This window comes from Panicum virgatum, chromosome 2N, assembly GCF_016808335.1.
Source record: "Panicum virgatum strain AP13 chromosome 2N, P.virgatum_v5, whole genome shotgun sequence".
In the NCBI taxonomy this organism is placed as follows: Eukaryota; Viridiplantae; Streptophyta; class Magnoliopsida; order Poales; family Poaceae; genus Panicum; species Panicum virgatum.
Window position 1 is genome coordinate 41,259,290 of NC_053146.1, and position 13,372 is coordinate 41,272,661.

The window sequence follows — 13,372 nt, forward strand, 5'->3', positions numbered from 1 at the left end:
TTATTATCTCTCATATCCGTGCCAAACCGATAATCGTCTCAAGGGTTGGGATGTTGTGTACAAGGTATCGCCACACGGTAAATTACCTGTCCCGAACAATGAAAATTACAACATAGACCCAAACACATATGCCGGTGAGTTCTTTCAAGAAGATGGGCTAGATGGGACTTTTCAGATAGACTTAACCCGCCACATCAGCTTCGCAGCCATGCAAAAAAGTTTGCCGTGGGTCAGCCAGGGCACACGGCAAAGGGGCCCTTTGCCGACGGCTGTTTGCCGTGTGCCCTTTGCCGTGTGCAGCACACGGCAAACCTTTTGCCGTGGGCTTTTGGGGCTTTGACGTGTGCCCCTGGCACACGGCAAAAGGGCTATCTCCCATAGTGATGCTTTAAGCATGGCAACCTTCAGAACTTCATACAGCAGATTCCCCTTCATTCGAAGGAAAATACCATATGGTGTGGCACCATAGCATCAAGTATACCTCCTCTGATCCATCTTCAAAAAATTATTGTGCGTATTTCAGCATACTATCCCATTCATGTGAATCCCATCACACAAATTAAGTAAATGACTGAGGTGGGGCATTATTGTGCGTATTTCAGCATACTATCTAGATAGAAGCTGGCATCTTCTGTTGTCGGCCGCCTCAAGAAATAGCGCAAGCTATTGGAAAGAACATGCAGAGATGAGATAAATCAGAATCGTGGTACTAAAATTCCATACTAGCATGAGTTTGTTGAGAGTCGGATTCTCTAGCCAAAAGAATAGGTATTGAAATCTTTACCTGTTGCAAAGCCTTGCTCAAAGCTTTGCCCCTATAACTGACATGAAATTTTGCTTTAGCCAGTAGCCCCTGAAAGATAGAATATGTCAGGAGATGAATGGTTTCTTGCATGAGCAGAGACTTCATACAACTAGTCTCACCTCAGTATCAAACTCTCCAGATTGGACAGTTATGTTGGTATCCAGTATCGGAGATGGCCTTAACAAGATCAACAAGTAACCCTGGACGATCGGCGGCTTCCACCACAAGTAAGCTGAAATGGAACAACATAGGAGATCAAATCACTTTGACATTATAGGGTAGGAGTTATTAAATAATCCAGCATTTCCATTGATGAAATGATAGCAATTGGTCAAGCAAGGAAAGCACATCACATCTGTAACAGAAACTGAAATACATGTAGGCAATGTGTTATTCATCGGAATATGTTCTCATGTTGCGCCGGGTAAGAAAGATGCCATACCTTCTTTCTGGGCCATCATCGTAGATATCTACGTGGGTTGCTATGTCCACATCGACCTGCCGATTAACAAGTGAACATTTATAACTAGGGAAGGTTTACAAATCTCCGGAACAGAGACATAATTCTGACGCTATAGTGCATGATGCAATGAGCACTTATTTCTATGTAATCGTATCTCCACTTTTGTGCATGATGCAATGAGCACTTATTTCTTTCAAATGAATTGACATCAAACCAGAGCAATTGTGGGAAACTAATTTTAGTGTGACACCATTGGTTATATCTAATAAAATTTTTCCACGCACTAATAATTATGTAAATTTTACTTCTTTGTACATTTATATGCATTGTTAGGTTATAGTAAGATAGTACATCACGTACTGAGCAGATTTGGTTTAGGATGTCAACCAAACAGCCCCCTAAATCCCTTTCTGGGGCCGACCCTACTAGTACTAGTATGACACAATTCCATTATTGCAACACCTTTAGTAGTTCATAGGGCATTCCCAACCCTTCATGTAGGATGGTGTCCATGACATTAAATACATTGTCACATAGGACTTTTAACTTATGTGGCACTATAATAAATGAGAGAGAGAAGAGAGGGGAGAAACTAGGTCTCATGCAAGACTCGGTTTCAACACGAAATCCAATACACTAGAAACTAGTAAGTTTGCATTGGGAGAATGTAGTGTCTTCATCATAGATAAGATGGAAAACAAATATGATAGGTGGAGAGGATAATAAATTTATTAGACTCCACACTAAGAAACCATGGGTTGTAGAGTGTAGTTTTTGAAGGTGATGTCTTGCTTTTGTGGCATCATAGACATCATCTATGGACGCCATGGGTTGGGATTGCCCTCAAAATATCAAACTCCTTCACCTTCATTCATTTCTTTTGTAGTGTAGATGGTTGCCTACATAGATTCTGCAATATTTCACCTATTCTGTATTTCTGACATGCTATATCTATCTTCACAACATAATCTTTTAATTTCTTGGTTGGATACAGTTGGAGTTTCTAGACTTCATTGGTATTCATATCTTTTGCATGGCATTATAGTTGAATTCTGTTAACATCCGTGACACAATCATTTATATAAAGAATTGAAACATGCACTTCACGTCTTCACCTCTCCTTTTTTTTATTGTCAGAAAAGGATCTTAATCCTCCCTGATGTTATTGCCATAAATGCTTGTATATGAAGACCAATATCTCAATACCTGAACTTAAGCCACCAATTATATAGCTTACAACGACCAATGCATTTTCTTCAAATTCTATCCTGTTTTCCTAAACTAATCTTGTCCTGTTTACTCTATGAAGGGTACTAAAGCATTAATGATAATTTGATTGACATTTATTAGATAATGCTAGTTCACCCAGTGTACACGATACATAATTCTTGTGCATGTCTTATAGAGGCATAGAGCACATGGTCACTGGCTGTTATGACAAAAAATGGTCTCCATTGTTTGTTTTCTATTAAGGAACATTTTTTGAATAACATGGTGGCGGGAATTCATAAGGGATCAATATAGCATATAACAAATGCTTTGGAATTTGCCATGCTCTAGTTCGTTTAGCATGTTTAGTCAATTGCACAGACAGGCCTAGTTAACCTGACATGATTCTTTCTAGTTCCACTAATAAATCATGTAGACAAAGTCATTTTTCTCTGATGCTTCTCACCCCGTAGATATATTCAACATGTATGGGCCTATGCACAGATCTTGGGTCACTGTCCTATATGAGAAAACAGAAAATAAATGGCTCTTCTTTCGTAGGAGAATCATGAAATCAACTCAAGAATGGGACTACTGCTGTCTAAATCAGTAGACTGGAATGGTACATGTATTCAATATCCATGTCTATTGCAAATATAAGGTCAATATCGAAATAAGTTAGTGTGATGCTAGTAGTGGTCAAGATCTTAGTGTATTCCTTATTTGAGATGGTGTGAAGTGAATAATTGATTCATTTTTTTATCTTTATGGGTTGGAACGATCACTGAACTTAGCCCTCATGTAAGCTGCATGTAGACTTTTCTATATAAGATTCAGATATTTTTCCCAAACTAGTTCCTCAGAAAATATGTTCCAGGCGATTACGAGATTTTGACTATTGTATTTGTTTCTTTGAGCCTAGAGGCTGAATAGTGCATGTATGATTGTGTATTCTGAAGCAAAAAGGTGGTGTGTATTCTGCATACCCAAATAACTAACAAAGAAAATAGTTTTTCTTTCAGGTTAAGGTTTCGACAGCAAAATGTTGCAAAAGGGTGTTTAAGTGCCAAACTTTGAGATATCTCTTTGCCATGCGGTTGCAGTGGCTGGTGAATGCCATATTTTTCTTCTGTTTCTTGAATTGGTCGTGCAATCTGATTTCCTATGGAGGTTCACTGATGTTCAACTATAAGTGTGTTTTTTGTGACTTGTTATTTCCATGTTGTCTAAGTTCAGTGCAACAATTTGTATTGGCCATAAATTGGCTGACTGAAATTTGGCTTTGCTCAATTGTTCTAATGTCTACTACTTTAGTCAGTGCATGTTGCAAATATAGTCTTGCTGAAGCCTCGTGCTCAGGGATAGAGGTGGGTCTGGAGGAGATGAGGCATGGATTGGAATTGGTCTCTGTTTCTTTAGCCGGTAAATTAACATTCGAGGCTCTGAAAGGCTTGGAATCTCACTTTCCAATGCGTTGGAGCAGCCAATCAGGCAAGAAAGTGATTCTAGTTCTGCTTGTTTCTGAGGATGCAAACAGGCCTTAGACTTTTATGTTACAAGCAGAGAAAACAGGCCAAACTTGCTTTCATTTTTGCATGCATCATTTGATCTTTGAATATCAGAAAATTAAGAAACAACACATGTATATCTCTATCATATTATCTCCAATGACATGGCTATGATTGGAAACTTGGTCCTCATGGTGTTTATCATTAATCTAATGTGGTCTCCACTAACAATTCGTCAAGTATGATTTCATGCACGATGTATAAATATGTAATCATATTGTTCATTCATTCAACCAATGAATCATTTGTTCATCCTAATTTAGTCTCTACTTTCTAATTTGAACAATAATTAGTAAGCGGATCAAGCTGCCACCAGCCCCACCACCCGTGCGCGTGGTCGTTTTGTTGTCCACTGACCACTGCTCAGTTTTGACGAACCCCAAATGGCACACCTGCGCGTTGGTCCTTCTGCCCATAAAACTTTTAGCCAAGAGCCCAAGACCGATGCGTGCATCCTTGGCGTCTTCATCACCACGCACAATCCACCAGGAAAACTCCATTTCACCGGTCCACCTCTGCCTCCGTACGCGCGCCCCGCAACAGCTCGGCGAGGACGACGTCCACACCGCGTCGTACCACCAGCCTCACCTCAGTCGTCTCGTCCACCTGCTGTGGCGCGCCTACGAGACGCTCTACGACGTCAAGCTGTGAAAGGAATGGACAGTGAAGAACTGAAGACTAATTACTAGTTCAAGGCGCATTGTAGGGATGCATGGTGAAGGGGCTAAGTTCGTAGGACTGAAACTGGGTCGCAAGTTTTGTTGTGCGGAGAAATAGTCAAAAGCACATCTCTATACAAAACTGATCGGGTTCCTCTCCTTTGTCATGATGAAACAAAAATGGAGTTACTAGCGCCTGGACATCCCATGGATCGGATACTCCGTTCCAACATCAAAACAAAACATCTGAAACATAAAAAAAAAAGATTGCAACACTGAAAAAATATGAAAAAAAATAGCTCAATGTAAACATCGTATTATGAGGAAAAAAATTTCCGCCACAACATTGAATGCATGTTTGATGCACCATTCCTCAAACATCCCAAAATCTCTATTGCAACATTACGAGGTACCCATTGCAACATCCAAAATCTCTACTGCAATATCATGATATATATATCTACTGCAACATCACCACCTGGTGCTTCCCTAGCCACAGTCTTCACTCCTCTGCAACCTTCTGGAGCTGCCCGCCATGACCGCGGCCCGGAGCTCCTTCGGACAGCCGACGTGGCTGGCCCCTGGTGGGGGAGCGGCGACCGGGGCAGGGGAAGGCATGGGGGAGCAGCAGTCCTGGCCCCCCGCGAGCACTCCCGCACGACATGGACGGCCAATGCCAGGCCCCGCTTGACGTCGCTGCCCTCTTGTTCCTTCAAGCCGCTGTCATAGGTGGAAGGGAGGTCCAGCGCCCATGCGCCCTTACGCCCGCGGTGGCATCCAGCCATAGGATACGGACTTTAGAGTCCTAGTTCATATATTGTTCATGTACACGATGTCCTACATGGACTCTACTTTGTATCCTACCTGAGTCGGTCATCTACCGGCCTATATAATAAAGATCACCGGCGCCCTCATGGGTATGCCGTTCCATTGATTTCTACATGGTAACAGAGCCACCTTCTCCAACCAAATACATCTAGTTGCATATTGCAAATTTTTTTTCGGCGACATCTATGGCTTCATCAAGTTCGACGTCAGCTTCTGTGATGTTCAGCATCCCTATCTCAGAGAAGCTCAATCGCGCCAATTTACTCATGTGGAGAGTGCAAGTTCTCCCTGTCGTTCGAGGCTCTTGTCTCATGGGCATCCTCGACGGATCCGTCGTCCAACCAACGGCAACGATACGTGTTGCGAAACAAGGTGGCGGCGATGAAGAGGTCGATAATCCTGCATACAGGACATGGATCGTTCAAGATCAGCAGCTCCTCGCATATCTTCTATCCACCTTGACCAAAGAGATCTTGGTGCAAGTGTCATCACATGAACACGCTGCTTCCTTATGGAAGTCAATCACGGAGATGTTCTCCTCACAGTCTCGGTCCAAGATTCTGCAGCTACGATCTCAGTTAGCCAGAGAGAAGAAGGGAGACTACTCTGCCGCTGAATATTTCAGCAAGATGACAGGTCTTGCAGATGAGATGGCGGCAGCTAGCAAGAAGATTGAAGACGATGACCTCATTGGTTATATTCTCAATGGATTGGACTCTGACTACAATCCTTTTGTGTCTTCGGTTTCAGTCAAAGACACTCTCTCTCTTGGTGATCTTTACTCTCAACTTCTATCCTATGAAGCTCGTCTCCGGCAGCAGAGTCTTGATACTTTTTGGTCCTACTCCTCGGCAAACACTATATCGCGTGACCAGAGCCGTGGTGCCCCTCGGGGTTGGGGTCATGGTTCTTCATCTGGCCGTGGTGGTTCTTCTGGATGTGGCGGTTCAGGACCGTCTGTTTCTCGACGACAAGGATCCCCTAGTGCTGCTGATTCTGATGACTTCCCTGTCTGTCAATTGTGTGAGCGCACGGGACATACTGTCCATGACTGTTGGTATAGGTTCAACAAGAAATATGTTGCCCCACGAGATGGAGGTCAGAAACCGATTAGGACTACACCTCGGCAGTCTGCATCCACAGCTATAAACTCATATGGAGTCGATACAAATTGGTACTTCGACTCGGGGTCAACAGATCACATCACCAATTCTCTTGAGCAATTATCCACACGGGAGAGGTATAATGGTCAAGAGCAGATTCATGCAGCCAATGGCAAAGGTATGAGCATTAATCATATTGGCAATACTACTTTTCATACATCTAGTCGTGATTTTTCTTTCAATAATGTTCTTCATGTTCCTGCTGCTATAAAAAACTTAATCTCAGTGCATCAATTCACCTCTAACAATGATGTTTTTCTTGAATTTCATCCTTCCTTCTTCTGTGTTAAGGATCTTGCTACGAAGACCCCCCCCCTTCTATATGGTAAATGTCGTGACGGGCTCTATCCTCTTCAACATACTTCTGAAGTTCATCATGTCACCACTCCTTCATCTACACATTGGCACTATCGTCTCGGCCATCCATCATCTCCTATTGTTAATCGAGTCCTTAGGAATCATAACTTGTCTTACACAAAGGATCATAGTGAATCAGACGAGTGGAAGGCTGCCATGGACTCCGAATTTGAAGCTCTACAACGCAACAGAACATGGCATCTTGTACCGTCTTCATCAGCCAATAACGTTGTTGACTGTAAATGGGTTTTCAAGGTCAAGCATCGAGCTGATGGTATTGTGGATCGTTACAAGGCTCGTCTTGTTGCAAAGGGCTTTAAACAAAGGTACGGCTTGGATTATGAGGACATGTTTAGTCCTGTTGTTAAGGCAGCTACTATTCATCTTGTACTTTTATTAGCTGTTTCAAATTCTTGGAGTATTCGCCAACTAGATGTTCAGAACGCGTTCTTCCATGGTGTTCTGGAGGAGGATGTTTATATGAAACAGCCGCCTGGTTATGAGGATAAAGATTATCCAAACTATATTTGCAAACTTGACAAGTCCCTTTATGGTCTCAAGCAAGCGCCACGAGCCTGGTACTCTCGGTTGAGCAACAAATTACAAGATCTTGGTTTCAAAGGTTCCAAAGCTGATACATCTTTATTTTTCCTTCGTCATGGCAATGATATCATCTATTTGTTGGTATATGTTGACGACATTATTGTGGTCAGCTCTTGTGATTCAGCTGTTGATCGTCTACTGCATCAGTTAAGAGATGATTTTGCCTTAAAAGATCTTGGTCCACTCCATTATTTTTTGGGAATTGAAGTGTCCGCTGTTGATGGTGGTTTGTTGCTCTCACAATCCAAGTACGCTCGTGAATTATTGCTCAAAGCAGGGTTACGAGATTGCAAGCCTATGTCTACTCCTCTTTCGGCTTTTGAGAAGCTTTCTATGTATAGTGGTGATCCTTTGGATGATGACATGTCTAAGAGATATCGGAGCATTGTTGGGGGTCTTCAGTATCTTACACTTACACGTCCTGACATTGCGTTTGCTGTCAACAAGGTTTGTCAGTATCTTCATTGTCCCACTTCAGAGCATTATAGTGCTGTCAAGAGAATACTACGGTACATCAGTGGTACCATCGATATTGGCTTAAAGATTGTTGCATCTAAATCTCAAGGAATTAGTGCTTTCTCAGATGCTGATTGGGCAGGGTGCTCGGATGACCGCAAGTCCACGGGTGGCTTTGCTATTTTTCTTGGAGCCACTCTTATTTCTTGGCAAGCCAAGAAACAAGCTACCGTCTCTCGGTCAAGTACGGAGGCTACGGAGGCTGAGTATAAAGCTTTGGCCAATGCTACTACTGAAGTTATTTGGGTTCAATCTTTGCTTGATGAACTTGGAGTTGTGCAGTCTCGTCCTCCTATCTTATGGTGTGATAATATAGGAGCTACTTATTTAACAGCCAATCCAGTCTTTCATGCTCGCACGAAGCACATTGAAGTGGATTATCATTTTGTTCGTGAACGTGTTGCTCAAAAGCTCCTGGATGTTCGCATTATTTCCACCAATGATCAAGTGGCGGATGGTTTTACAAAGGCTCAAACCTTGCGACAGCTTCAAGAGTTTCGACACAATCTTAACCTTGCAAGTGGCTAATTGTGTTGCACGGTTTAGATTGAGGGGGGCTGTAAGAGTAATAGGATACGGACTTTAGAGTCCGAGTTCATATATTGTTCATGTACACGATGTCCTACATGGACTCTACTTTGTATCCCACCTGAGTCGGTCATCTACCGGCCTATATAATAAAGATCACCGGCGCCCTCATGGGTATGCCGTTCCATTGATTTCTACAGCTGCCACCACCACTAGAGCGCCCACGCGGAGCGGATGCGTGCAGAGAGGGGGGGAGCATGGAACCGAGGAGGAGGCGCGGCGCTGCTCAGGGAAGCAGGTGGTTCGGGAAGAAGAGTCTGGAGGGAAGATGAGTTGATAAGAAAGGAGCGGAGTAACAGCAGCGGGGAAGTAAAAAGCATGAGGCAGGTGTGCAGGAAGGTGGGTGGGGCATCCGATTCGATCGGATGCCCTACCTCTAGTATTACTAAACAAAAATTGACCAAGGCATATATACTACTATCTAACCGTAGAAGTTGTCATGACAGGTTTCATTGAATCAGGAGTTTGTTTTGTGTACGATGGAAGTTTTACAGTGATCAATGAATTTTATTTATGACCTGTCACTTTACACAATGTCACAATGCAATCGCACAGCCCTCAAAGAATGAGTTAGAACACGACCTCGATCGATGTGTATCTATCGTGAAAGATATCGCTTGTCGTCATGCGTGCCGTCCATCAGACCAGCTGCTGGCCAGTCCTCGCCCTGTGGCGCTGCTCGGAGCGCGCGCGCAGCACGCAGAGCTGGGACTCCCAAACGTCCCTCGCGAGACCAGCGCCGCCGTGCCGCGCCGCGCCCCCGCCGCCAGCCCGCATGCCGGCGTCGTACCGGACCTTCCGCGCCGGGTCCGAGAGCGTTTCGTACGCGCGCCGCAGCTCGAGGAAGAGCTCCGGTGGACTCGGCGCGCCGCGACGGCGGGCACACGTCGGGGTGGCACCGCAGCGCCAGCCGCCGGTACGCGCGCTTGATGTCCGCCGCGCTTACGTCCGCCGCGCTTACGTCCGCCCGGTTCTCCAGTGACAGCAACTTGTAGTAGTCGTCGCTTGTTCTGGTCTCCGAGCAGAGACTTGACCTCGCCGACGCCGTCGTCCCTGCCGCAGCCGCCGCCGCCACCTTGCACCAGCTCCTCCGGCGGCCAACGGCAGCAGTGGTGTTAATCCTGCTGGGGCATCTCGCCATGGGGACGACGATGGTGCCGGTGTTCATGACTAGCTTAGCTACCTGAGATCTAGCGCACCAAGCAAGTTAGCTTTATTTTGCAGGTGGAGATGTCGATCGCGTCTATATATAGCTGGTGGCCGGTGTACGGCCCGAGGAGTGGACAAACGAGGCGCGGGCGGTGTGGTGGCACGCGGTTTGCACGGGTGGCTGCCAACGTTGCCGTCGTCGCCGAGCTGTGGCGGGGCGGACGGGGAAATGGAGTTTTGCTGTTGGATCGTACGTGCTGGGATGGGGATGGAGACGGCAAAGGTGCACGCTTTGGTTTTGGGGGTGAAGATAAAATTGTTTGGGGGAGAAGGGCAGAGGAGACGTTGTTGGGATTAGTCCCACATTGGTTGTGGGGGGAGAGTTGAATCAACATAAAAGTGGGGGGAGTCTCTCACCTCTTGGGCTAGCTTTTGGGGTGTAGGAGGATTTCCTCCGGGTGTGCGCCCGGTTGGGCCAACTCTCCTGGTTTTGGGCCGACAATTGGTATCAGAGCTGGGTCCGCAATCTCCTGTGCCCGTGCACACTTGGGTGGTGTAGGCCCGAAGCCCAGTGAACTGTGGGTGTGAGGCCCGTGTGTGCTCGTGTGTCGAGCCGGTCAGTGGTGGACCGCGGGTGTGAGGCCCATATGTGCTCGTGTGTGGAGCCGGTCACTGGTGGACTGTGGTGTGGGCCCGGTCAGTGCTAAGGGGCACCAATGTGTGACGGGGGAGATTGTTGGGATTAGTCTCACATTGGTTGTGGGGGGAGAGTTGAACCAACATAAAAGTGAGGGGAGTCTCTCACCTCTTGGGCTAGCTTTTGGGGTGTAGGAGGATTTCCTCCGGGTGTGCGCCCGGTTGGGCCAACTCTCCTGGTTTTGGGCCGACAGACGTGCAGGTGCGCCATCTGTGCCCAGCTGCCACAAACGGAGCGAGAGCGTGCGGTGGGTGGCAGCTTTGTATCCGCTTGTTTGGACGGTCTCTGCCGGCCGGATGGACAGGGTTCTATTAATATTCTAACCTGGATGAGAAGGCCGTTGATCCTAGGTTACAGTTGATATGTTCAGATTGAGGGACCCCGTCACTGCTCAAGATCGTCATGTGGCCAGCCAATGCTGAAGGGGTTGTAACGAAGACCATTATTGTTTTCAGAGATCTGAAACTCTATCGTTTTTTTTTAAAAATAATGAAACTATATCGTGCCACACCCCGTGGCCACCGGCGGTGAGGACCGAGGCGTGAGGATCTCAACGAGCTCACCTGGCTGCTTCTCCCCAAGGAAGACGACGACTTGGGGATTTTTTTCCAATTCAATTTTCTATCGTTCTGTTGGTGTCGGATCTTTTCTACAGCTACTGTTGCCATGACTTGGGCCTTGGGCTGGCTCTTGGAATGGCACATGGGCTGGCTCTTGGAATGGCACATCGGCCCATAGCACAACCACATTGAATATGGGCCAGAGCCTAGGTGTTACACTTCCGCCCCGCCGAATTGCTTGTCCCCAAGCAACATCATGCCTTGCACAACATGCATGCCTCCGTGTATTCTCCGTATGCCATATAATCTGAACAAGCTGTGTGTGTAGGCAGTCATGAGGAGCATCATTCAATCTAGACTTCTGAATACTTGGGTCCCAAATCCTAAAAGAGATGCGCAGACTCCTATACTCTATATCCTTCAGATAAGTAGCAGAAGAGAACTCAAACTTCATAGCTTTATCAGCCAGCTGCAATGGGGTACCACTTAAATAACTTGTTAGCTCACATCTCCCTAGACTAAAACCATTTCCTCTCCATGATGGTATCTTTTCAAGCACACAAATCTCAAGGGTTTGAGATGTATCATCCACATGAGCAAGCAAATTGTTAGTGATCAACTCGGCAACCTGCGTTGTTGTATCATTTCCCGACACAAGGAAATGCTGCCAAATTTTCAGAGACAGAACATGTTCTAGCACACCAGCAACAATGTTGCACTTGTATAATTTTGCTCCCATCCTCTTGGTGTCCATTTGTTCAAACATGGAATCCACAGCAATTGGGAACGTCAACCACACTGCAACAACCTCACTCAATTGATTTGGAGGGATGATAAGATTTGTATAGAAACCATTGCCTTCCTGAAATTTATACTGAATGGATGGTTCTTGTTTCCCATGTGGAGAGTGTTTCTGCAAACTGATCATCAGCATAGTAGTTAGCTCCCACATACTAGAAGCAATCCCACAGTCATCTAACTCAGGATCACACTTCATGCCAACAGTACAAGGTAGTAATTGCAAACTAAATATTGCTGAAAACTTCTGAATGAACTGAATTAGGACTGAAATTTCACTTATTCTCAAGGATAATCCCATGATAAGATAACTCCAAATGCCAGGATCACATTGCCAAATAGAAATGCATCCCTGGTACTCCACATCCAGCAAGTAAGCATCCAAAAATAATTCAAACTTGAAAGCTTGATCACTGAGTTGTGTGTTAAAAATATCACGCAAAGTCCTTTTCAGCTCAGAGCTCCGTGGACTAAAACCAGTTCTTCTCCATGAAGGTATGTTGTCAAAAACTAAATGATCAACTTCCATATCACGGTTCACTGTGCTGAAAGCATTTAGCCTCCATGATGGTGTTTCAGTTATCATATATTGAGCACTACCTTTTTCTTGCCTCTCCTCGAAGATTACCAGGTTTTGATGGTCACAATTCATCTCCTGGCCAACACATGCTTCATAAAGAACAAAGAATAAATTGTCCTTGTCATGCTGTTTAGGACATTGTGGAGAGAAGTGATCAGCATCACATCCTGATTTTGTAGATGGCAGCATCATACCAAAATCAGCTTCAAGCAATCCCAGCTGCAAGTTCACATTGGATTTATCACCGTCAGCCACCTTGAGCTCAATCATCTCATCAACTTCCCACACAACAATTGGCTTTGTATTCTCTTTAATCAGGTAATCACTATCGAGTGCTAATTGCTCCAACAACTCCTCATACGTGTCAAGGTCAGATGGCATGTCCTCGTCCCAAATGACATCCTTGTGAGGCAGTTCATCGAACTCCAGTCCTGCATCACTCTTGGACAGCATTGGGTGAACCGTCTTGCACTGCATGTGGTCATCCACCCCATGAACTAGCTGTTGCAACAGACCATCCTGGCAATCAATTCCTTGCAAAAGTTCCACATCCCACACCACATCCTGGTGGGGCATTCTATCGAGCAACACATGTGTAGAGTTAGTTGACATCATGGAATTGAGTTCAAGTGTGCTCTTTATGTCCTCATCATCCACACCCAGGGCTAGTTGCTCCAACAAACAACTGTCCAACTTAGGACTCTGCAGGAACTCCTCATCCCATATAGTACCATTGTGGTGCTTTTCTCTGAGCAACTCAGAAACCACAGCCACATGTGGCACTGACGACATGAGCAGATGAGCACCGGGATAATGCTGAGAATCGCTT

General features: G+C 45.4%; 1 pseudogene; it reads left to right on the forward strand.

Annotated features, from left to right (window-relative positions):
* The first annotated feature begins 6,200 nt into the window (after positions 1-6,200).
* LOC120663173 lies at positions 6,201-6,328 on the forward strand (annotated as a pseudogene).
* The last annotated feature ends 7,044 nt before the right edge of the window (positions 6,329-13,372 follow it).